The sequence below is a fragment of the Urocitellus parryii genome, unplaced genomic scaffold, assembly GCF_045843805.1.
Source record: "Urocitellus parryii isolate mUroPar1 unplaced genomic scaffold, mUroPar1.hap1 Scaffold_43, whole genome shotgun sequence".
In the NCBI taxonomy this organism is placed as follows: Eukaryota; Metazoa; Chordata; class Mammalia; order Rodentia; family Sciuridae; genus Urocitellus; species Urocitellus parryii.
The window spans coordinates 5305251-5327635 of record NW_027553833.1 but is presented as its reverse complement, the minus strand read 5'-3'; the positions used below and the strand labels follow the sequence as shown (position 1 = coordinate 5327635).

At 38.4% G+C, this 22385-nt stretch overlaps 1 pseudogene; it reads right to left on the bottom strand.

Annotated features, from left to right (window-relative positions):
• Positions 1-22385, bottom strand: part of LOC144252431 (transport and Golgi organization protein 1 homolog) — a 102101-nt pseudogene that overhangs the window by 77226 nt on the left and 2490 nt on the right.

Genomic DNA, 22385 nt, shown 5'->3' with positions numbered 1-22385 from the left:
ATCTTTATCAACCTTGTTTACTAAAAGAAAAAGAAGTATTCCTATTGACATATAATCAAACACTTTTAAAGTCATGCATTTAATTTGACAATGATATCTTTCAAAGGCCATCCTGGATGTGTATATTAGACCTAATTATGTAACTAAATAATAACTTATTAATTAAAACAAAAGATGGGATTTAAGACAAATCTCCCTAGTACAAGTAATTCTGGTTTTCCTATATCTCATTCAACATTTTCCTGAATGTACCCAGATACACTTAACATTTCTTCCCTGAGGGATAATTAACTGCCACATACTTTGACAAGTTTACACACACACACACACACACACACACACACACACACACACACACACACCTTACCAAAAGCCATAATTAAATAATTGCACCTGGAAGTAGCAAGCATAAGGTTTCAAAGGTCTCATGCAATATTAACACACAAATTCTAAATATACTTATGACTGTGGAATCCCATTTTTAATTACAACATAAATTAACAAATCTAAATAATACAATTACCATAAAGCTAAAATTCTCATTTATGCAGCTATGAGTTAAAAGAAATATAATACCACAATCTATTGCATTTTCTGGCATGAAAGCAAAAACACAATACAAATGTAGGCTTTTCTATCAAAATTACAAGAACTAACCTTCTACCCAGAAGAATCCAAAGACACACAAAAGTATCTGCATTATTTTACATATGAGGTGTATGGAAAAAAGTCTCTCCCCAAAGTAGTAAGAAACAACTTCTAATTTCCTAAGAAACTTGTATTTTACATTTGTTTTTTTTTCCTGAATCACTTACACAGCCACAAAGAAACTCAGATATTAAAGAACTAGAGAAGTTAAAAGATGTCCTTTTCAATAGCCAACAGTCACCAAAGACTGTGACAAAAGAAAATAGATATAAGTATTCCATGTTACTGTGCACAAGCAAGCCCAAAGTTTTACTGCTTCAATAGTTAAATCACTAAATGTTAAGCATTATTTCATGAACCTAAATGAAATCTGGTATATAAAGAGAAAAAAATATGCGATAAGTGAAACTTACTTTCTATTTCACAGAAATATTATTATTATTTTAGATTATTTTACTTCATCTAAAATAATCCTGTGACCTTGTGGAAACAGTCCTGGGTTAAACACTTAAAGTACATTCCTTTACCAAATGTACTAGTAAATTACTGCTCTGAAAGTATTCAATATGTCTACTATGTTCTCTAGATGTAAATTCATACACTGGTTTAAGCCATTTGCAGAAAATCAACAGAAATTATCAGAATATATTCTGAAAGTTAAGTGATTCTTCCACAGAGCAAATTTAACTTGACCTCCTAAATGGTACAGATTTGACACACCATTTAGAAGGGTAAAAGAAATACTGATTTACTTCTTCTCTAAAGCAATACTGTTCAACAAAATTATAATACAAGTTACACATGTAATTTTGAATTTTCTAATAACTATGCGAAGATGATAAAAATAAAATTTTTAAAACACTTACTAAACATGCCAAATATTATTTCAAGATGTAAAAATCCAGTATGCATTTCACACTTACAGCATATCACATTTTCAACTAACCACAACAACCTGGTCCATAATCAGAATGTGGCTAGTGGCTACACTATTGAGGAGTATACTTTTTAAGTAATATTTTGAGATCTGACATACCACTCTGTTTATAATTAGTTCACATTCATGTCTGCTTTTTAAACTGAAATGGCTGTGACTACAAATATAAGCAAAACTGTTAATTCACTGGATAAATCAGGATCAGATCCCCCTTATCTGGGAATCTGGTTAACACACACAATAAGTAGCAAATGGATTTTTCTTTATTATGTCTCAAGTAGACTTCAGAGATGGTGCTGATCAATATGAGCAAACACAATTTGTAGCAAAAACACAGGTTAAACACCAAAACATTTTTATATCAAATCATAACACTGCCTTAATTCTAGCATCCCTTCCCCTCTCATTCTTGAGCACATATTTCTATGCAATTTATTTATAATATTGCTCTCTAAATTTGATAAATTTTGTAAACCATACAGTCACCATTCAAAAATAAACAGAACACTATATAAGACACAAATGAAAAAAATCAACCAGCTACTTTTAATACAATTTGTCAACCAATCTTAAAGTCTGAGTTCCACTGAATTTGATTCTTCTCACAATTCCAATTAATTTACTTCTAAGAATTTTCCCAAGTCATTAGGATATTTGTTTAAAATGTAAATAATTCCAACAATGTGTTTTCTAGAAAATAACAACTACAACCATAGCTTAGCACATAAAATTTGTCCTTTAGGCAAGTTACTGAATAAATCAAACAAAAACAACTATACTCCTGTTTAATGCTTTCACATTTTGTAACACCATATTCAACAATTTCTAAATTTGGAAAATCAGTTCAGATTGCACTCAAACATTAACTTTAAAACTTAAAACCTTACAGGTTTCTACAAAATACTTGTGAATAAATGTATTCCACAGAAAAACAACAGAAAAATCAACACCACTCAAACAAATCTCAGCAAGAAGCACAAGATCAGTATATTCATAAGTACAGAATATATGATACATGCTAAACAGTGTTTTTCCCCTAATTTAATTTAATTCACCTAGGAAATTTTTGTTTAAAGCACTTGCAAAGTTTTAAGGAAGCAAACATAGCTAGCTAGCCTCTTCTGCTGCACATACATACAAGGATAATACATTCATCTCCTGATATCATTCCACAATTTAGAAATCAAAATAACAAAATTTGTTTCTTACCTGTAGTTAGGAGAGGGTTAAGGGTTATTTCAGCTAGCTCCTTCTGAATTCTATTAGTGAAATGGGAACAGACAAAAAGGATTTGAGACAGTCTACAGAATAACCAGAAAATCAGAATGCCCTCTACCATCATGCAGGTAACTGCAAGGCTGGTTTTGCCTTCAGTAATGCTAACATGGCTGCTTCCTCTTTGTTCTCAGAGGCATAACCCAAACTCCTTAACAGAAAATTGCAGCTTTTTTCTCACTTGGTACTGTAAATAGGTAAGTCATTTACACCTGATTTGAGAAAGTCCTCCACTACTACTCAACAAAACGATGTAAAATCTATTTTAAAACTCTTTTTACCAAAGAAATTCTCTTTTCAAGCTTATATGCAAATGAGACAAAACAGAAGGAGGAAAAGCACTAGAATATTTTTGACAATGACTTCAATCCACTTTTACTGTGGTAAAAATTAGAAAGCTATTGCAAGAGCACATTAATAGTTTTGTCAATATTTTATCTGTTTAAAAAAAGTTTAAAATTTACAAATACCTTTACCAATGAAAAACTTCCAAGGACTATTTTAGCAATCTTACTTAACCATTTCTTTTCTCTGATCTTAGGTACAGCACGCAAATTTAAATTTCATACTCTTGGAGGAAAGAGGGCCTTAAGGTAAGGGGAAAAAGAGCATTTCTCTGATTTTCTTGAAATTTAAAATGTTTTCAAAAGTTGTTTAATGTTCTCTCCACAAGATTACAACATACTGAGAAGAATTTTAAATTATTTCAAAGACTGCTGCTATTCAATACAATATTCTCAAGTTCATTAGTGTTTGATTAATGGTGCAATGACTGTGAAAATGTATAGAAAAATAAGAACATGAATCACTATAAAATGCAATAATTGATCAGTTTTTATATTTCCTTTTTCTTTTAGTTGTGATCAATGAAAAACCACAAAACATCAACATTAGGTAATGCTATAGGTACACTTTATGTTTGATACAAGAGTTCTACTCAACACAACCACTATCACTGATGGAGTCCCATTGATGGATTTTTTTTGCCATAATAGAAAATTAAAGTCAGCAGGAAACAAATAATCTTTCACTTATAACCAACAAAATGTTTTTTTTTTTCCTGCTGTTGATTTTCACTACTATGTCAAGAACATCCAGGAGTTTTAAAGATGTGCAAAGTTTTAACAGCAAAGTGACACCTGAGATTGTTAATGGCTACTTTTCCATTTTATTTGTTCTCACAAGAACAAACGGGGATAACTATAACTACAAAAAAAATTATACCTATTATGCAGGATTTAAAGACTTGTTTGTAAAACTAAGCAAATTTAAAATCTGCTTTCAAAAAAAGCCAAGGCCTGACATTCAACATTTTTTAGCAAATATAAACTTTTTTGATCATTTCCTTTCATGAAAAGTGACATATTTCCTTTTATGAAGTTGCCACCACAGATGCCTGGACTGACACCCACATGGACACACGCTAATTTCACTCAAGAGTATAACTCACAAAAGGAAACATCCCCAATGTACCATCTAATTCAGTTTCACAAATTTTCCTTGCCAACTCCTTAAACTGTCAGGATGAGAATTCAGTCTCTAGGACTCTTGCTGAAATTACCAAAGTACAGAATAAGTTTGCTTAGAAGCATAATTTTAGTGAGGATATTTTCATGCTCCCTAAAGGATGACAATTCATTCAAGTACAAATAAAATTGGTCATGAAGTATTTCTGGAGTATTGTTCTTGATGTAAAAATAAAAGCATCCAATTGCTTGAAAGACAACCTGACAATGTTACCTTTTAGCACTAGTGGATAACTTAGCAGTGGTTTTGCGAGAGAGTTTGGTGCTCTTCTTCCCCTGGGTGGCAGAAGGTTCTTTCTTCATGATCTTCAGGCTCTGGAGCAGCAGGGTGTTGCTGGTCGAATCTGAACTGCCACTGCTGGTGCTGGGGCTGTCATCATCGGACATTTGCTTATCACTGGCCATTTGATGAAGTTATCACTTGAAAAACTTTTTTAAAGAGGAAAGAGAAGAGGGAAGAAATGTTAATCTAAGAAATCAATCAACAGCTTTTCCTTATCTTAATATCATTCCCAAATTGTATCTTTATAAAAAGGCTTCAAAAGTGTTCACATTTATTGTATGAAAATGTTACTGGGGATAGGATGAATCTTACAATGCCAGCTCTCAGGGATTGTCCGAAATCACCCACTCACATTTTTTTCCATTCCTTGGATAATCTATGAATTGTCTACTTTCTCAGAAGGCATGAAAAAGATTTGCCGGGGAACTTAAGGCAAGGAGTATTAACAACATAACTGTAAATAACAGGTTTTTATGAAAAATGTTAAAAAGTCACTACACGTCTAAATATTCACAGACTGACATGGGTCAGAGCTACCAAATTCCCTTTCCCAGAGGAAAACATTCCCTGTCAACCGCTCATATGCTTATTTAAGGTGAACATTCCTCTTCTATGCACGTAAAACCTTTAAACACAACACTGGGAAATTTAAAACTCAACTAACAAGCTTCCCTAGCCTTTTCCACAGCCAGCAGTGAAGATTCATCCAGCCGCCACCATGGGAAAAGCAGAATCCACACTGCACTTTCGGCAAAGCTCCCCACGTCACCAAGGTTCCTTGCTCAATATTTACATCACGGGGGACATTTTATCCAAAATTAACCAAAAGAAGGGTAAAAGCCCAAGGAAAACAACAAAGCCCCAAGAACTGCAACAAATGTCTGCGCCCTCATAGGCGAGCCACTGCCGCTGTCGCTGCTGCTGCCGGCGTCCACGCAGCTCCGCGGCCCTTTGTGGGGAAGGTCACCCACCGACAGCTCGCAGCCCCAGCGGGCAAGTAATAGGAGCAGCCAGCGTGGACGCCTGGCGTGAACCTAGCTGCTGCCGCCGCCCTAACTGCCCACCCCCCAGGACCCCCGCCCCGCCGCCCTACCTTGCCGCCTGAAGGAAGTTGCCGCCGCCCCAGGGACCCCAGGACCCTGCCTTACCTCGCGGCGGGAATGAAGCTGCCGCCGCCACCTCCCCAGCCTAAGCCCATGGGGACACCATCCCCGCTGCCCTACTTCCTGGCGTGAATGTAACTATGGCCGCCGCTGCCCTAACTGCCCACCCCCCAGGACCCCAGCCCCGCCGCCCTACCTTGCTGCCTGAAGGAAGCTGCCGCCGCCCCTACTGCCCCCCACGTGGACCCCAGCCCCGCCGCCTTACCTGCAGCGGGAATAGCTGCCGCCGCCACCGCCCCAGCCAAAGCCCACGGGGACACCATCCCCGCTGCTCTACTTCCTGGCGTCAAGGTAACTGCCGCCACCGCCGCCCTAACTGCCCACCCCCCAGGACCCCAGCCCCATCGCCCTACCTTGCCGCTGGAAGGAAGCTGCCGCCGCCCCTACTGCCCCGCACGTGGACCCCAGCCCCGCCGCCTTACCTGCAGCGGGAAAGAAGCTGCCGCCGCCACCGCCCTGGCTAAAGTTAACAAGGTTCCCATCCCCGCTGCCCTACTTCCTGGCGGGAAGGAAGCTGCCGCCGCCGCTACCACAGCCCTAGCTGCCCCCAAAGCCGACCTCAATCGTGGCGGCAGGAAGGAGAACGAGGCGGCGGCGCCGGCAGGAACGGGAACGAGGTGGAGGAGGCGGCAGGAAGGAGGCTGCGGCGGCGGCAGGAAGGAGGCGGAGGTGGCTGGAAGGCGAGGCCACTGAAGTCGTCCCCTCCCCGCCCCCCTGGCTGCCACCCCCAAGCTGACCCCCCAGGCTGACCCCCACCCTCCCTCTTCCTTACCTCCGAGGAAAGAAGGAAGCAGCCGCCGCCGCAGCGAGGCGGCGGCAGGAGGAGGCGGCAGGACCGAGACCCCGAGGCGGTGGTGGTCCTGGCAGGACTGAGACCCAGGCGGCAGAGGCGGCGGCGGCAGGCCACTGAAGTCGCCCCCGCCCCCCTGGCTGCCACCCCCACGAAGACCCACACCCTCCCTCTTCCTTACCTCACAGCAAGAAGGAAGCAGCAGCCACAGCGAGAAGATGCAGAGACAAATCCACATACTTACAGCCATCTGACATTTGAAAAATCTGTCAAAACTATATTTTAGACAGACAAAAGACAGCCTTTTTAACAAATGGTGCTAGGAAACTGGATAGCTATGTATACAAAAATAAAACAGACCCCTCTATTTCACCCTATACAAATCCCAATCAACATGGATCAAAGACTCGGGAATTAGACCAAAAACTTTACAACTACTAGAAGAAAACATAGGCTCCATAGTCCATCATATAGATACTGACAAGACCCCCAAAGTGCAAGAAATAAAATGAAGAATAAATGAATGCCATAAAACTAAAAAGCTTGTCTACAGCAAAGGAAACAATTAAGAACATGAAGAGAGAGATGACAGAAAGGGAAAGAATCTTGGCCACCTATTCTTCTGATAGGGGATTAATATCCAGAAGATTAAAAAAAGCTTAGCACCAAATATAATATAATAATAATAATAATGATGCAATCAATAAATGGGCAAAAGATCTAAACAGAAACTTCTCAAAAGATGTAACACAAATGGCCAACAAATATACGAAAGAAATGTTCAACAGCAATCAGGAAAATATAAATCAAAATTACAATACAATGTAATCTCAACCCAGTCAGAATGGCACTGCTCAAGAATATGAATAATAATTGCTGGCGATGTTGGGGGGGGAAAGGTACACTTGAACATGGTTGGTGTGACTACTAAACCACTCTGAAGAGCAGTATGGAGATTCCTCAAAAACCTAGAGATGGAACCACCCTATGACCTAGCTATCCCACTCCTTGGTATTTTTCCAGAGAGACATAAGATTGACACACTGCAGGGATATAGCCACCTCAAAGTGTATAGCAGCAAAATTTCAATAGGTAACTTATGGAATCAACCCAGATGCCAATAAATAGATGACTGGAATAGAATGAAATATATATATATATATATATATATATATATATATATATATATATATACACACACACACACACACACACATATACATATACATATATATATTCTTAATATGTATCACAATTATGATACATACACACACACAATGGAGTTTTACTCAGCCATAAAAAAGAATGAAATGATGGTACTTGCTGGTAAATGGATGAAAATGGAAAATATCATGTTAAGTGAAATTAGCCAAACTCAGAAACTCAAAGTTTATATGCAGAAGCTAGAGTAAAATAAGGAAAGGAGGAGGTAAGGAAAGGATAATACAAATGAATCAAATATTAAATAATAGACAAGTGAAAGGAAGTCTAGCAGAGTGGAGGAAAGGGATGGAGAGGGGAAGGAGGATGGAAGGGAAAAAGAGGAGGGAAAAATGGATATCATGAACTAAAATAGATTTCCATGCATGTATGAGTTTTTCAGGATGAATGCAACTACTATGTATAACTATAAAGCTCTAATTTAAAAAAGAAAAATTAATAATTATGCAGTCAACAGTTAGGACTTTTGAGACAAGCATTAAGCTAGGAGCCTGGGTACACTGACCTCCTCCTTTATCACTCTTATTAACGATGAGGAAAAGGCAAAAACTCACATAGCAATAACTGAACAAATGATGACCATAAATTAAAACTGGTACTGAAGCCAAAAGTCAGGATGATATGATGAAAGAAATGTATGTATTAGGGGAATGAAGTTAGAAGGAATGACATGACAGTTTCTAAGATACAGATGGTTATGGTGCTCTGAATAAAAACTAGCCCAGAAAGCTGACAGTGCTAAGGGGTTGAACAGTCAAGACAGGAAAGGGGAGGTCATGAAGTATCCTTTCTTGGGTGACCATACAATTACCATTCATGTAGGGGTTCTTTAGAGATTGAAATATTAATAATAATTATACAAGGACATGGCATGATCCAGTGCTATCCTGGGCTAGAAGAAATATGGTTATCCTACATATATAGTATACTAACTAATGCTAAATTTATTATCATTGGGAATCACTAAATTTTTTAAATGAGTAACATGAATCAATATTTTTAAAAGATTACTCTCGCTACCAATAGAGAATGAATCTGAGGAGATCAGAGAACTTCAGAGACTTGCTTGGAGACTAGCAGTTCAGGTAAGAAAAGATAAGAACTACGCTTAGATGGAGATGAGCTGAGGTGGAAAGAAATGTCTACACTCAAAAATATTATGGAGACACAGATTCAAAAACACTTAATGATCAATTAGATGTGAAAGAAAAAAAAGGGGGTAATTCAACAAAATATATCACAGAATTCTCCCTTGAGCACTTGCATTTCTGAGGTTACTACTTCCTGAGATAAAAGCAAATACTCAAGCACAGTTTCATAGAGAAAATTAATTACAGTTCAGCTTGATATACATTATAACACACTCCTAAAATATATTTAAGTGGATGCATCAATAGGCAGTTAGACATTCAAGTCTGGACTACAGAGGAAAGGTTGCAGATATGATTTGAAAGACATTAGCCTACAGCTGATATGTAAAGCTAGCCTAATGTTCCTATGAAGAGCTACAGAACTGATGAAATTTCCCATAGTAGGTGAAAAGAAAGAAGAAATATGAACCAAAACTGAATTATGGAATACTCTAAGACATATTGATTCAGAAAAGGGAGGAGGATCCAGCAATGGAGACTGAGCAGACAGAGTTCTTAAGAAGGAAAGCCTTGTGGTATCACAAAGCAAGAGTAGAGGAGGATGAGATTTGGGTATGACTAAGTCTCATGCTGGTGGGAAGTTGTATATGACAGTGATAAACATATCCACTAGATTTGGCAACCCAGTCGCCATGGGTGAGCATGAGAAGTAGACAAAGCTAGCTGACACTTCTCTCACAACGTCCTATCGAAAAGGAGAGAAAATAAATGAAAAAAAAGAAATCAGAAAGGGAAGAGATCAAGGGATTTCGTTGTAAACTGAACAATTCTCAACTACTTATGCCAACTGTAATAATTTCGTGGAGAAAGAAATGCCAGCTATGGAGGGAATAACTAAACCTTATGAAGGCTGAGGGGCAGCCATGTGAAAGGAAGGGCTTCTCCAGAAGGACACTCCTCCGCTGCAGCAGGAGGGAGGGGCAACACTGGCTTTTAAGTGGAATTTTGAATTTGGTGTTGGGAAAATAAGTAATCTCCCTCTAGTGACTTTCATTTCACTGAGGTCATTAGTTGAAAATGAGGCGATAAGAAGCATGTACAGAAGCACCAGAGACAAAAATTATCAATTAAGCATTAAGGAGATTATAAGATGTAGTGTGCTAGAAAAATGTGAAATTTCTGGGGTGATGCTGAGTGCCCAATTGGTAATGTTAATCATGAATTTTTAGTGATACCATCTATCTAGCTGTGTGATTTTCCTCCATAATGTTTTCCAACTCAATTAAATTCTTATTAAATGTTCATGTTTATGATTACATTTGCTTTGGCTCTTGAAGAACATATAATATTCATAACTGTTGTTTAAAAGTTAATTGGGACCAATAAATATTCATATTCTCCTTTACTACTTTACCACAAACTATGGTTTTCTTTTATACCAAATCTCTAGACCCTACCTCATAACTTTCAATTACAGTATTTTTTTAAAAGTTGGGGAGATCTTCATTTTCAAAGATTCAAACCTGAGTTAATTCGGAATCCTCTCTTTGACTTGCAACAATTAAATAATCTTGACTGTCTGAAGTAAAATATCTTACTTGGGAACTCTCAGAAATAATGATTGTTTGCACCTGCAAGGAAGACAGAAAAGTGGGAATAAAAATTTAAAGAGTTTAACTCATTAAGGCACTAAATATTATACTAATGAGTTAGTATTTGATGTTTAAGACTCGATGTTTAAAACTATTCTGATCACTAGGTATGCATATATCATAAGCATACATCATTTCAAGCCAACAAAAATAGCCCCCGTTTAAGATACATGCTACAATTTGTATCAACTTGCAAAAAGTTCTGTTACTCATTAACATAGAATATACATTGTCATCCATTTAGATCAGTCTTACAAATCTGAATTTCTTTTAGGTAAAGCAATATAAAATGAAGATTTTGTTTTTACCAGGAATAACTGGAATCCAGATGTGAAGGTATACACACTGTTAACAGAAGACTTCTCTTCATTTCTTTCTTTATGAGTAATTACAAAGTAGGGGGAAAGACCAATATTAAAGGCCTCACAAGTTTTAGGATTTTGTATCATTAAATCCTAGAAAATGAGAATTACAAAAAACAGTTAACTCATAATGTATCTCACATTTACTTGTATATATTATTTTGTGCACTGTGGAAAAAAATAAGCAATGTTTACCTTTACTGGAATAAAAATCCCTTGCCATCGGTAAATAGTAAATGATGATTTTCTTAACATTATACCATATACTGAATCTTCCAAAGTAAAGAAACACCAGCCAGAAACTGGCTTGTCCAAAAAAACTTTGAAATATGGAAAAGACAACATCCATTCCCCCTAAAAAACATAAATCATTATTTACCAGTGCATAATTCCTTCTCAAACTTATCTGCTCTAATTTGTTATTTAAACATTGAGACTAATGACTTCAATACAAATGAATTCCCCATGGTGTGTGTGTGTGTGTGTGTGTGTGTGTGTGTGTGTGTGTGAGAGAGAGAGAGAGAGAGAGAGAGAGAGAGAGAGAGACAGGGACAGAGAGAGAGAGAGACAGGGACAGAGAGAGAGAGAGAGAAAGAGGCTAGAAAACTTAAAAATAGTAACTTAAAATAACAATTATGGATAACAAAAGGAGTACTAATACTTCACTCTATAGCCATATGAACTTTCCCAAGGTCTATTTAAATATAAATACTTGCTAACTGTAATTTTAAAGGGAAATATGCTAAAACATGTTTTATTTCTTTCTTTTCTTTTTTCCAGCACTGGGGTTTGGACTCAGGACCCTGGGCATGCTAGGCAAGCACTCTGACATTGAGCAATAGCCCCAGCCCGTCTCCCACCCTTTAACACACTCTTCTAGTATCTGCAATCTACTGTTTTCTCCTGTATTTCTCACCAGGTCTCCAAATCCCCTTCGTGAGATCACTCTGCTATCCCTAGCCATTCAATCTGATGCTTTTCAATTTTCAGGCTGGGTCTTCTTCCCTTCTCTGTCTAGAGCTCCTCTTCTCAGATTGTTAAATCAATGTCCATGACTTTAAAAACAGTAACACATGTCAGATCCCTAAGTCTATCTTGCAGCAGAGACCTTCCTTTGAGTATAAACGCCTTCTCAAAAGGAACTCAAACTTAAAATGTGCTAAAACAGATTTATTTTAATTCCCTCACCAAAACAACACCTAGCCTTCTTTCACACATCTCTTAGTCAGTGGCAAGACACTCTATCCTACCACACAAGCTAGGAGTCATCTGGGTCTCACCCTCACCCTTGCACCCAGTTCATCACCTGCTCTAAACTTCCATCATCTGTTGCCCTTTTGCTCATCTCCATGCATCCTCTCTTCTCTGCTATACCAACCAATTCTTTACACGGTCCTATGAATAACACTTAAAAATGCAAACATGATCATACCATACCATCTTCCCCATGCCTAAACCACTCAAAGGTTTTCCATTAACTCTGGGATAAAAGATTGACATCCATAAAATATTTCTCAAGTTCTTCAATGATCTCTGCATCTCCCCTATTTCTGTACTCCCTATTCACTGAGGTTCTTCAATTATGACATGTCCTTTTATGCCTGAGTTTCCTGCCTCTAAAGCTTCCCCCTCGTGTCTCCCAGGTTCCTCCAACCCAGTTCTTTGCATAATTGATTCCTCCACATTGATTTTTACTTATTATTTTGGTACACTTTAAATTCTAAGCTCCATGAGCTCAGTAACATTCCTAGGCACTCAAATATTCTTGGATATAGTAATAAAATTAAATATCTGTTTCCCATTTTTAATAAACCCATAAATTATAATTCATGGAAATAATGTAAATCTTATACATGCAACATTTCTGAGTTACAGCATTTTTTTCTCATAAAAAACTAAACATACTCATGCCAAGGGCTGTTTCAGATATCGTCTCCCACTGCACACTCACAGCTAAATCAATGCCATTAGTACACAACACATTTAAGTATACCATTCTGTTGGTTTCTTCAATATCTATAGAAGTGGCTCTGAAATTGTGGAAAACAGAAAAAGAATATAATTTCTACATATTTAAAATATATGTCACATTACCAGTATATGCTTAATATGCTTCTACATTTATACAACCCAAATGACATGCACAAATTTGATACATGAATATTTTCAAGACAAATGTGTGCTTGAAAATATTCATTTATGGAGTTTTTTTTAAGTACAAATGCAACACTTATAATCAGAAAATACTGAAGATCAGTAATTTAACATTACACATTTTAAAACTGTCTTTTTTGAATTTTTTCACACATAAATCAAAAACATCTGACAGGAAAAAACAGGAAATTCTTAGTATAAGAATAAAACTAAATCTCTTAATATACTGTATATAAATATCCGCCCCCCCACCGCCGCCCGGCCCAGCCTCCCAGAGCCCCGCTCCGAAGCCAGCGCCCCCCGCCGCCCCGCCCCCTGCCGCGCCGCCCCGCCCCCCGCCGCCACCGGTCCCTCCGCCGCCCGGCCCCCGCCCCCCCGCAGCTCGGCCCCCTGCCTCCGCCGCCGGCCCGTCGCCGCCAGGCCCCAAGCCGCCGCCAGGCCCCAAGCCGCCGCCAGGCCCCAAGCCGCCGCCAGGCCCCAAGCCGCCGCCAGGCCCCAAGCCGCCGCCCGGCCCCGCCTCCGGGACTGACGCCCCGACGGCAACCCCCCCCCCCCGCCGCCCGGGCCACGCCGCTGCTGGGCCCCCCGCCGCCTGGCCCCAAGCCACCGACAGGCCCCAAGCTGCCGCCAGGCCCCACCGCCGCCCGGCCCCGCCTCATGGACCGCCGCCCTGATGGCAGCGCACCCTGCCGCCCGCGCCCCCCCCCCCCCCCCCCCGCGCCGCCTCCTGGACCTCTGCCCCGAAGGCAGCCCCGGCCTGCTCACCTGCTACACTGTGTGGAGGACCCCAGCTGGGGAGCAGCATCCAAAGCAGCCCGCCCAACTGCTAGCCGCCGCCAACCGCCCACCTGTGACCTCGCGCTGCCTGGCCGGGCTCGCGCATGCGCAGACCGGTCAGGGCGCGCCGGCCCCCACACCCGCCCGGCCCCCCGCCGCCGCCTGGCCCACGGCCGTCTGGCCCCTAGCCGCCGCCAGGCCCCACCGGCGCCGGCCCCGCCTCATGGACCGCCGCCCGCCCCCCCCCCCCCCGCCGCCTCCGGGACCTCTGCCCCGAAGGCAGCCCCGGCCTGCTCACCTGCTACACTGTGTGGAGGACCCCAGCTGGGGAGCAGCATCCAAAGCAGCCCGCCCAACTGCTAGCCGCCGCCAACTGCCGCCAACCGCCCACCTGTGACCTCGCGCCGCCTGGCCGGGCTCGCAGGCCCCCACACCCGACCGGCCCCGCCCCCCCCGCCGCCGGGCCCCGCCCCCCCACCCCCGCCGCCGCCGCAGGGCCCGCCGCCGCTGCAGGGCCCGCCGCCGCCTGGCCCGCGGCCGTCTGGCCCCTAGACGCCGCCAGGCCCCACCGGCGCCTGGCCCCGCCTCCCGGACCGCCGCCCCGCCCCCCGCCGCCCCCAGGCCCGCCGCCGCCCGCCCCCCACACCCGCCCGCTATAAGTGTCAAGGGGCACCACCCGCACAGCTGGAGTGCCCGCCCACCTCGCCCACCGCCAGGCTACCACGAAGTGCCCTGCACTGAGCTCCACCCACCCCCTACCAGTGGAGGGGAAGCCCCGCCCGGGAAAACCTCCTTTGAGACCTGGCTTGCGAAAAGCTGGTGTGCACCAGGTGGTGCGTCTGGGCGGCCCTTCTCCTGCAGCCCACTTACCTGTCAGGCTGCACTGCCATAAGTCCTGCTCCAGCACCCGTGTCCTCATCGCCTCTGGTGGGCCCTTTGCCTGGAAGGCTACTAAGAAGCCTGGCACTTGGCCCTCCATCTGGCTGCAAGAGGCTCCCCCCCACGCTGTGCGTGCTCAGCCTTTCCTGTGAGCCGCAGAGGACCCTGGACTCAGGGCTGTAGGAGTGCCGCGCTAACTGAATTCTATATTTTAGTGATAGTATGAAAATACTAATTGAAATCTATACTTCAATTAAATAATAATATGAGCCTTATAATTCTGTATTTGTACGTTTAAGCAAATGCATACTATTCTTATCATGTTTGGACTTCTGCATACCTTTCTGTTCTTCGTTTTTGGGTGGATGACTTTCTCTTAAGTCCTCTTCCATTCTTTCTTGTGCTAATTTTTTTGCTTCTTGTTTTTGGATCTTTCTTTTCAATTTTCTGTCTTCTTTCAGTCTTAGCTTCTCTAGGCTGATAAACATTTACAATTAGTGATAATTTACCTTTGTTAATTGCTCAATGAACTACTTTCTGTTGCCTACTATAGAAAACATTCTCCAAGCAATAGGCTGTGACTTTTAATTAAGAAAGCTATGTATAATTTGTATAGATGTTATTTCCATGTACATAATGTATATAAATTACTGTGTAGGGTAAATAAGAATAGTACATGTACTCTGCAAGCAAGATCCCATAATAAAATATTATTTTCACCCCAATAACAACATGGGAATTTGGTTGATTTGGTTACACTGATTCCTTTTCAACAAATAATTCTATACATCTTTTCTTTTGGTTTTTCTTGGTCACAAATTATAAGAAAAAAATCACTTTTTAGGATGAAAAACAAGAAGCAGGACCGAAAAGAAAAGAAAAAAGGATTGGAATTATTTGATCTGAACAGAAAGATACAGAGGTGAATAATTTTGACAATACACTAAGTATTTCAAGGTAAGAAATAGTCATTGGTTCAAAATGTTTAAAGTGGAGAAAAATAAAAAAGCAAAAATGCTTTTGAAATTGAAAGCCAAAAGCTAACTATATAATTTTTGTTAAATGCCAAATCTGTTGATAAGTAATTTCATAACATGAAATGTTATAATTTTACTTACAAGTTCAACCACTAAATAGTGACTTTTTCAAATTTTCAGTATTTAATCATTCTAAAGCTAGTTCTGTTTTAAATATCCATAAAAATAATTTTTAAAATACTTATTTATATATGTTTACACAGCCAATTTTAAAAAATAGCACAATTTAGAAATCTGCATTTAACAGAGTTATATACTAAGAGACAATATAAAAACTACTGATTGATTGTTAAAAATCTTACCTAGAACATTTCTGTTTCAGAATAGGTCTTGGAGGAACTGCCCAGAAAGCAGGAAAAAAAAAAAGGAAAGAATTAAGAGAAATCGAACAATTAAGATAAAATAAGCCTTACGGCAAGCCTGAAAATCCTATGATTCATCTCTTTCTCAATGTAACTTGATCTAAAATCCTAACACTCCCATTCATCTATCTCTGTCACATGTATTTGTTAATGCTCTAGAGAATTAGAAGCCCCCAAGAGACTAACACCATGCTTTCAGTACTGGATTTTGTTGTCAATAACTTGTATATCTCCATCCCAATATGGTATAATGAGAGGAAAATCTAATAATCTCTGTGCTTTATTTTTCTGTAACAGCTTTGTTGATATAAATATAATAAAACTTACATAAGAGTACAGTTCAGTGGCTTTTAATATATCCAAAATGTTGTACAACCATCACCAATCTAAATTTAGATATTTTCATCGTCCAACAAGGAACTCAATACCATTAGCAGTTCCTCATCTTTTTCCCCTAATGCCCAGACCTAGACAATCTATTTTCTGTCTCTGTATACAGATTTGCCTATTCTGGATATTTCATATATACAGAATCATACAGCATGTGACCTTTGTGTCTGGCTTCTTTTATTTTGTACAGTGTTCGCAAGATTCATGCATGTTGTATCATATATCAGTACTTATTGTTTATCTATTCATCAGTGGATACTTGGGTTGTTCCCCCTTTGGGGCTATTATGAATTGTGCTGCTATAAACATTCATGTACAAGTTTTGGGGAGAACATGTTTTCCTTTTTTTGTACAAATCTAGTAGTGGAAATGCTGTGTCACATGGTAACCCTATGTTTAACTATTTGAGGAATTGCCAGTCTTGTTGTCCCAAAGCAGCTGCACCATTTTACATTACAACCAGCAAAGTATGAATGTTATAATATTTCCATCCCCTTGCCAACACTTAATATCTATGCATATCCTCAGAGTGTGAACCAGTATCTCACTGTGTTTTTATTTGCATTTCCTTAATGGTTAACAATATTGTACTAATGGGTTATCACTATTTTCTTTGCAGATATGTCTATTATATACTTGTAAATTCGATTATTTCTCTTTTTACTATTAAGTTGTAAAAGTTGGCCCCTGTACTTTTAAAAGCTTCATACAAAAGCAAGTTCTGGTATATGAGACAAAATTTATTAGTTTTTCTAGAATTGGTAAAGCATCCATATGGCTCCAGAAATGACACTAAATTCATAATTCAATTCATAAACTCAGGTACCATCTCAATAATGATATTAATATAATAAAACAGTAATACTGTACCTTCCTCTAAGTACAACCAGTACAGCATCCTGCTTAATAACACATGCACTAATGTCAGAATGCCTGAACTCAAGTTCCAGCTCTACCACTTCCTTGATGCTTAACCATGAGCTCATCACTTCACCTATCTAAACTGTAAAATGGAAATGATCATACTACACAATTCTCAAGGCTGCTGTAAGGAAAATGTAATGATGAATGGAAGGTGTGTCACTAGTACCTAGGAAAAGTGCATTAAAAGTCATTGTTTCTCTTTCAAGGGAGAATGCATGTCAGGGACTGTGAGGAGAGTACTACTGTCTGTCTTTCAACACCTGCATCACTTAATATAGCTAGCAGGGAACATTCTCAAAAACAAACTGTTACCTTTATTTTCTCTGGCTAAGACTCTTCAATAATCATATTACTGGTGGGCCAAGTTAACACTCCTGGAAGACGATAAGTCAAGGTTTTTGCTTTCTCAAAGTGATTGAGAGCTTCTAGGAATCTAAAATCAGAATTAGGAAAAAAAAAAAGAAAAAGATGTGATGTGATATTTTCATTTACTACAAGAGTTCACAAGACCTAGAGCTTCTTGGTAGGAGTACCTTCAATAAAACATCAGATGGAAGTATTCAATGAACACTAAATTTCCTTTAAATAAAACTAAGGTTTATTGCTGCTTGCTATTACAGTAATATAAACTAAATATAACTGTGTCCTGGCCTTTGGCTTTATCATGGTAAGGTGCGTACTATTCCTTTTAAAATGCAACTTTGTTCCATTCAAAAAATAAGAGGTTGTGAGGGGAATGGAATAATAAACATGGAGGTAAATGAATTACAGTAGATGGGGTAGAGAGAGAAGATGGGAGGGGAGGGGGGATAGTAGAGGATAGGAAAGGTAGCAGAATACAACAGTCACTAATATGGCAGTATGTAAAAAAATGTGGATGTGTAACCAATGTGATTCTGCAATCTGTATTTGGGGTAAAAATAGGAGTTCATAACCCACTTGATTCTAATGTATGAAATATGATATGTGAAGAGCTTTGTAATGTTGTGAATAACCAATAAAAAAAAGAAAACATTTGCACACATATGAAGTATGTGTAGAGGCTGAAAAGGAAAGACAGAGAGAGATACCAGAGTCATCAATTCCTAGGAATCAACAATAAAAAAAAAGATACTGAAGTATTAGATTATGAAGTTAATGAGGGCTTTATTCTCTTTAGACTAAAAAAAGAGATTCCCTGCTTTCTCCAATCTTGAAACTATTTTCTAATTTAAAAACTTATTTTTGCCTATACATATGTAAAGATTCATATGTAGGGCTGGGGTTGTAGCTCAGTGGTAGTAGAGTGCTTGCCTTGCACACGTGAGGCACTAGGTTCGATCCTCAGCACCATATAAAAGTAAACAAATAAAAATAAAGTTTAAAAAATAGCCAATAACTCACTGACAAAAAATTGAAAAAAAAAAAGATTTATATGTAGAAAAGCTAGACTACCATCCACCATAAGACAATTATCAATAGCAGGATACAAATGGTACATTACAATGCCAAAAAGCAGCTATTAGACTTTTACCCACATCATATTACTTAGGAATTAAAATGTAAATGCCTTTCAACATGGCAAAGACTTTTCAGTTTACCACATTTCCATGATTTTACACATTTATGTTTCTTTCCTGGACCTTGTGAATACCAGCATATCACCGTTGCATTAAACAAGTATGTCCTAACAATTTACACTACACTTTGAAATTAATTTCATTTGCTATTACTATAAAGGTGATTGCTAAATCCTATTTCCCTTGTAACTACTTGATCCTTACAGACCAATTCAAAATTAACTTCATGAAGTAAAAGAATTTTCTTTAATCTTTAAAAATCTACAAAGAGGTTCCAGGCACACTCTAAGATTGGGTTCCCAAGAATCTCATAAAAAACTTTCCCTAAAAAGTTAGATGAAAATATGAGGAAAATTAAAAATTATAAGAGATATTTCAATCAGTGAACAATTATTTCTTTATACTGTAACCTATGTATATTGAATGCAAGTGGTTGGAAACACAGATTTCTTTTTTTAAAGCCCAAGACACAATCCTGTTCTGTAAGGGTCATACAGGCAATCTGGGGAGACAAGACTAAGAGCAATAAAACATTTAGAGAAAAGTTGTATTTTGAACTTGGAATAAGGATTTCTACTATAATAGAAATTCAGAAAGGTTTTTATGCTTAACTTATGATGTATTTAACATCATGTTAACATGTACCTTTTATTTAAAACACTTTCATACAATTGTTTTGGAAATAGGTGCTTAACATCAAAATGTATAAACCATATTTTAAAGTACTAATTTATATCAATTCAGTCACCATTTATACATGAAATGTACAAATGGATATTAAATTCTTCATGTTAAATACTCTATTACTGACTTTCTTATGAATTACAAAATTAAGAAGCATCAAGAATTGCACTGATTGATCTTGCTTTAATACTTAATATCGATACTAAGATGTCAGCTCCTCAAAGTAAATCACAATCATAATAGTGTGCCACACATAAGGTAACAAAATAATTCCAGAAAAAGGATCATCATCACATTAAGACTTCAAATTTATCAGCCTGGAAATTAATGTCATTTCTACTAACCTGGTTTTTTTTAAATATACTTTTTCCAATTTCACAATAGGCCAAGCAATCAAGTCCCTCATTGGGGTAGTGTTCAATAATCCTTTTAAACTGGTTTTTCAGCTTCAGATAATTCCTTTAATAAAGGTGAGAACAATAATCACTTATGCAAGAAGAAAAATGTTAAAACAGACTTCACCCCAAAGTTGATTTATTTCGTGTAATATTAAAAAAACTGTATATTAAAAAATTCTTATGGAAAAATTATATTCTCTGCATTTCATTTTCTTAGAAGTTATACAAATTTCCTGTAGCTAATCAGATGAACATATGGAAACCCAGGAATTCAACAAATCCAACCTTGCCAAAAATATAAGACAGCCAACTATATAAACGTTTCTTTGTACACACAAAGTGATGGCCCATGCTGGCTAATACTATAAGATGTAAATTCATGATAAAAAACACACAAATACAAATACACACATGCACACACATTGTAATCTACATCCTATTAAGTACTGCTCTCTTAGACAAAAGCTATCTTAAAAATAGCCCCCCCCCAAAAAAAAATAGCCCTTTAGAGGCATCCCAAGAATGTCTGAAACAAGGGCTGGACTGTGGTCAACACATGACTTCCTTAAGGGTCTATGCTGATGAAAATCTTTTAAATGCATAAATTCTACCATATTCATAGTTTTTTAAAAAAATTTGTCTATTTTATAGTAAATCATGAGTATAAGAAACTATTTCTTCAATTCCAATAAGGGAAAGCATGAAATTTATTATTCTGTCAAGATAGAATTAAAATCATGAAGTCCTGTTTCCATTGATATATTATAAAACAGAATTAGACAGGAATTAATAGAAGGCATTCCATCTGTCACATCAAGAACAAGGAAAATGAACCTCAGGCACTGTAGATTCTCAGAAGTGAGTAAAACATAAACGTCAAGTTTGATCTTAACTAGGTAGCAATTTAGAGTTGAACTTTCATTTTAACAGGGAAGTTTAGCATCCAAGTTGGCAGAAAGGATATGTTATAATACTTGAAATCATTCTAGAGAACCTCAAACAATGTTATAACACTGAAAAGCACAGGTAAGTAAGCATCCCAGGAAAGTTAAAGAAGAGCATGAGTAATGGGGACCACTAGAGCTCACACCTACATGCAGACCATATGCTATTACCTGAATCCTCCACTTAAGAATTAACCAAACACCAAACTACTCATCACCCAGAACTAAGAGCTATTAAGCATGATCATGTTTACTTCAGTTTTCTAATAAAACAGCATAACACAAAGTTGACATCTCCTTTCTAACTTCCTCAGGCCCATTCCCTCTTTTATCAATAAATGTTGTCATTATCTTAAATATGATAAACGGGTAGTCCATGATTTTTTTTCAGTTTTACAAAATGCAGAGGTATCCATAAACAATATTTAGTATTGTTCTATACGAAATTATACACTAGTGTTATCACAATGTTTGTGTTCTCCAACCTGCTCTTTTCCTTCAACTTTATGTTTTTGCAATTTGCCTACCATGATACATTAGATTCTTTATTTTTTATGTAAGTAAGATGTAGAAGCCCAGTACTGCAAGCATTACTTTTTTCTAATAGGAATACAAAGTTTTCTTTAAAAAAAAAGAAAAAAAAGCACAAACTATTTAAATTTAGCTATTTCAGCCTTTCAAGAAATTACACAGAAGGAAATGAGCCAAAATGGAAAAACAGTTTTTATATATCTTACAAAACCAATATCCTATTTTAATTGTTTGTTCTCTGTGTTACAATCTTACCTCAGGCTGTCCTATTCCAAGCAGAGAAATGGCAAGTCCATATACTACTAATACATATTTAATCATGGCCAGGTTCAATTGCTGTCAATAAAAAGGCTTTAGTTAAAAATCTAAACATAAATCTGCCAGTTTACATCACATTAACCTTCTAGCCACAACAGTGTAATAACATCACTAAACAAGTGTAATAACATCATTCATCAGTATGATTGAATTAATGATCAAATAGAATTAGAAAATATATTTTGCAAATACAAAACTGTTATATTCATATCAAGTATTTAAAACACAAAATCAGTGCTGGGGTTGTGGCTCAGCGGTAGAGTGCTCGCCTAGCATGAGCGAGGCCCTGGCTTCCATCCTCAGCACCACATAAAATAAATAAATAAAATAAAGGTATTGTGTCCAACTACAACTAAAAAAAAATTAAAAAAAATAAAACACAGAATCGATGTGTCAGTTGTTTAAGGCATAGTTCATAATAAATTAGAATAATTTTTAATTAAAATCATGTGTTTTTGCATGTGTTAGTAACAGATTAAG